The 5,253-nt window shown below is 35.9% G+C and overlaps 1 pseudogene; it reads right to left on the minus strand.

The window, feature by feature from the left end:
- Nucleotides 1–709: 709 nt before the first annotated feature.
- LOC119531480 lies at nucleotides 710–2,845 on the minus strand (annotated as a pseudogene).
- Between the last annotated feature and the right edge of the window lie 2,408 nt (nucleotides 2,846–5,253).

The raw sequence follows: 5,253 nt of genomic DNA on the forward strand, positions 1-5,253 counted from the left end.
ATAGAGATGAAAAATAGAGTTTAGGTTAAGAGAAATGGGGGAAGGGGCAATGGGGAGTTAAGAAATAAGGGTAGGGTTGCTGTTTGAGGTGAACGGAAATTTCTGGTAATGGATGGTGGGAAAGAACATTACAACATTCTAAATGTGATTAATCCCACTAATGGAGGGATAGGGAGGGAGTGGAATGGGAAGATTTAGGCTGTATATATGTTTCCACAACGGAAAAAATAAAAAAGACAGTCTAACTAGATGACAAATGAATGCTAAGGATGAACTTAGATGGGATTGGAGGATAGAGGACAGGTGTTTCAAAGGGACACAGTTGAGACATAAGGAAAGGAAATATAGAATATAAGCTTTGTATCATTGTTAAAACTCTTGTAATTCTTAGCTGTGCATAATGGAATTGCATAAAAGAATGTTCTTGTTCATGGGAAGTATATACGTGAATTATAGTGTATGTTCAAGGATGTGTGCAGCTAACTCTCATATGTTCAGAAGACAGAGCAATAGATGATGGATGATAGGGAGGGATGGAGGGAGGGAGGGAAAGAAATGGCGATGTGACAGCATGTTAAAGTTGGTGGATTGAGCTATCAGGGGAGGGGGGTCAGGGTATGATGGAATTCTGTATATGGGGCTAGTATTGTTTTTGCAACTGTTCATATAACTGAATTTATTTCAAAATAAAAAAAGTGTATTCCCCCTTTTTTTTGTCCCTTGCTTTCTCTCTTGCACACACACAAACACTTTTTATAAGTTAAACTAGATGGTTACATGAAAGCTAATGAATATATTGTAAAGTAACATCTCATATTTCAAAGCAAACCATATTGTACAACATGAATTAAAAGAAATTCATGAATGATCGATTTGTGTCACTCTTTTTGGTGCTATTGACAAATACACGGTTTGAAAATTTTGTTTCTGTGGGGGTTTTTGATTTGGATTAAAATATCTGCTTTAGAAAATTTACCAAAACTAGAATTAATGAGGAGTTTTTGAATTCTATTTTTAGAGGGGTGATGGTTCCAAGTCACACATGCTCACACCGATCAATTCTACTTCCACTGATCCTGGTGGAAGAGGTCCCAGGGACACTTGAATATCCACTTTTGTTTCAGAAGACAATCCTTCCAGTTGCTTAGGCTTCTTAAACATTTGATGATACTAGGTCTTGTGATACAGTTTCTCTTTGAACATTAAAAACTGTAGACAGCATTTGGAACACTGGGGAACATTCTTTTCTCAGTGTCCTCTACAATGACAAATGTATGGTCAGGTCATTTTTTAAAATTTTAGAAAAAAAGGACAAATCAAATTTTTAGAATTTCATGGCATATTCTAAAATGTGTTTCCACATCAGCAAAGGTGGTGATCTATAATTGCAAGCCTGTCAAATGTAAGGTTTTTCACCAAGTTTGTGACTGTTCTTCATGTGTTGTAAGAGAACCTGGTCTGTTTCAAATGACAATTCACAGATTTTACAGAGTGGAGGGTTCCTGAGGGTGTGCCCACTTTCAATATGGCACTGTAGCTGGAAAGGAGAGGGGAATTGCCAGTGACCATGTTGGCAGGTGCTGTGCCTTTCCCAGATTTCACCCCTTTGCTTCATGTGGTTCATAAAATTAATATTTTTAGAACTTAAAGCAGCTGAGGCATTTAAGGTTTGTGTTAGTCTTCTGTTCTGGCTGCCCATTTTCTTTGTTTTTCATAGCAAAAGTCATGAAGTAACACAATCATACTTCCTTTCCTGGAATCAGCAGTTTCTTGACCTGCTATATTTGACAAATCTATTTTTCCAGTTCTCTATTTTCTCTGACTGGATTTACAGGCTTGAAATTGTCCTTTTGCAAAAACATTGTTAAAAGTGCTCCATTCTGAACATGGTTTAACAAGGTATGGCAAACTTTGGAGGGAATATTTTGCTGATTGTTTTTTGTATGAGACATACCCAAGGGGGACAAAGCTAAAGAATGTCCATCACTGAGTTTAGGCCTTTTGGGATTAATGATATTTACTTCAGAAGTGGAAAGTAACTTTGATATACAAGGATTTTCATCTATACATCGTACAGAAAGTGCTGCTCTTCCTGAATGCTGCAATGAACTCACAGGAGAAAATAGCTCTGAAGTTATTAAGTATGATTGTGGTGAATTAATTTTATAATCATGTTCAGAGAAAGTCTCAACAATAATGGGACTACATGTTGCTCTTGATTCAGATTGTGAAACTGGCAAGTTGGCCACTCTTGATGTAAGGGTCACAGGATGTATAGCCTGCAATGCACGACAAGTCACTTGTCAGAGGTGACCATATTATTTTCTCCTTGAATTAGACCTAGGGTGACTCTGTTAAAAATGTTTGAAACAACTGGTTTTGAATTTGAAGTCAGTACAAAAATAGCCCAGCATCTACATTTACATGTTCCACCCCAATAAAGATCATCTCAGGGTCTTCACCGTCCACTTGTTTGGTTTCTTTCACACTTTTCTGTGGTTCTGGCTCTTGTACACACATACCTGTGCTTTCTTTACATAAAATGCAACCTCAAATGTGCATTAATATTTCTAAATAAATCAAGATATTTCAGGCAGAAGGTCACATCTGGTCCACATCCATGGTGATACTGGAACTCCCAGTGGCACACCAGTATTACAGCACTACCCAGGCAAAGACCTTAATGTCTAATTTTTATGGTATCACTATAACTACCCTGGATCTCTTTTAGCTAATACTTGCATGTTATTTTTTTTATCCCTTCACTTTCAACCTACTTTTATCTTTAACTTTAAGGTGAGTCTCTTGCAGACAGCATATATTTGAGTCAATTTTTTATGGCCAACTGATTTTGTTTTTGTTTTTTGCAAAATATAATACATACACTAGAAAATGATAACTTTTAAAGTAAAATTAAACAGGAATTTAAAGAGCAAATTTCAAAGAATTTTATGGGCTACTGTTCTACAATTTCAGTTATTTCCTTCTAGCTGTTCTAATACACAAGAAACTAAAAATATATTTATATTATCCAGTATTCATGGTCCTTTGTTAAATCTTATCTTGTCTTTTGCTACCTCTCCCTCTCATTGGACCACTATTTCAATCTTCAGGGATATGTGGGCACTGATCACTCTAATTTTTCATATTGTAAAGGGGTGTCAAAAATATGGGGATAGGGGTGTACCAGGTTGATGTTTTTGAAGAGGCTATTACCTCTGGGTGTGGGGACATATCTGGTATAGGAATACCCTGGAGGATTTAAATTTCTGAGAAATAAACCTAGTGAGTGAAATTTTTAAGAGTCTCAGATACAGACCTGTGTATTCATTACAATTTTGGGGACCAATGTTGATTTTGGCTTGGCATATTGTGGTCATTTGAAATATTTAGCTGATGCTTTCACCATAGTAACCTCTAGAAACAAACTCTTGACTATTTTAAATATCTTAGCCACTGAACCCTTATTTTGTAAGCTTTCTTTCTCCCCTTTTGGGCAAGAAGGCATTCTTAGTTTCTTGATGTCTGGGTCAGGCTCCTTCCTGGGCGTCATATCCCACATTGCCAGGAAGATTCACTCCCCTGGGAGTCATGTCCCATGTTGCAGGGTGGGTAATAATTTATTTGCAGAGTCAGACTTAGAGAGAGAAAGGCCCACATAAGCAACAAAAGAGGCCCTCTGGAAGTGACTGTTAGAAATAATTATAGGTAGAATTAGCCTTCACTTTACAGCCATAAGTTTCACAACAGCAAGCCTCAAGATCAAAGGTTTGACTTACTAAATAGGGGGTTCCTAATTTCACACAAAATATATTCTATCCAAGGTAAGCACTGTCTCACATTATCTTCACTTTGTTGTTCAATCATCGCTCTCACTTTTAAAAAATTATCATAACCCAAAACACCCCAAAGCTCTTAGTATGTCTTAATTATTTATTCATAGCATTAATGTGGTTCTAGTAAGGTATTCCTATTAAATATAGTACATGGTATGCCATGGCTAGTTTTCCCCATATATCACTCTGTTGTTAACTCTGTACCAGTGTCATACCTTATAAACACAGCATGCAATCACTTATTTATATTTGTAGTACTTATATGTGGGACACATGGCATTAAACAACCCCTTTCAATCATGTTCACCTTCATTACAACACTGATACTTTTAATCCCATTAATGAGATTTCATCATCCCTGTCCTTTCCCATTCCTTTAAGTTCTGCCTCATTAACAGGTCTGTATATATTAGGTAATGATTCTCCCTCTAGCTTCTGTCTACATCTGGGCCCTCTATAATATACATTTTAAGACCCTGATTTTACATTATACAAAAAGTTCATATTAGTGATATTATGCAATGTCTCTCCATTTGTGTAAGCATTATGTTGTCAGGCTTCATCCATTTTGTCATGTATTTCAGGATTTAATTTCTTCTTACTTCTGCATAATATTCCATCATATGTATACACATTTTATTTATCCACTCCCCTGTTGAAGGAGCTTGGATTGTTTCCAACTTTTGTCAGGTGTGAAAAGGCCACTAAAACATCAGTGTGAAAATGTCTGTGTCACTTCTTTCAGATCTTCTAGGTATATACAGAGTAGTGAAACTGAAGGATCATATGGTAACTTAACATTTAATTTTCTGAGGAATGGCCAAACTGTCTTCCACAGCATCTGTAAAATTATACATTCCCACCAGAAGATAAGAGTTCCAACTTCTCCACATCCTTTCCATCATTTTTAGTTCCCTGTTTGTTTAATGGTGGCCATTCTTACTCATGTGAGATGATACCTCATTGTAGCTTTGATTTGTATTTCCCTAATTGCTATTAAGATGAATATTTTTTCATCTGAGTTTTAGCCATTTGTGTTTCCTCTTTGGAAAAATGTATTTTCATGTCACTATTCCTTTCATATTTGGGATGTTTGTACATTTGTTTTGTTGTAGGATTTCTTTACGTATGCTAGATATTAGTCTCTTATTAGACATATGGTTACCAAAACTTTTCTTCCATTGAGTTGTCTGCCTCATGGCTTTTTTGACAAAATCCTTTGAGAACACAAGCTTTTGAATTTGAGGAGTTCCCATTTATCTATTTTTTTTTCATTTGTTTCTTGTGCTTTGGGTTTAAGGTCTAATTAACTACCTCTTATAATAATTGTATTGATGATGTATCCCTGTATTATCTTCTAGGGATTTTATTTTACTGGCTCTTACATTTAGGTCTTTGATCCAACTTGAATTAATTG

Source organism: Choloepus didactylus, chromosome 4 (genome assembly GCF_015220235.1).
Source record: "Choloepus didactylus isolate mChoDid1 chromosome 4, mChoDid1.pri, whole genome shotgun sequence".
NCBI classification, from domain to species: domain Eukaryota; kingdom Metazoa; phylum Chordata; class Mammalia; order Pilosa; family Megalonychidae; genus Choloepus; species Choloepus didactylus.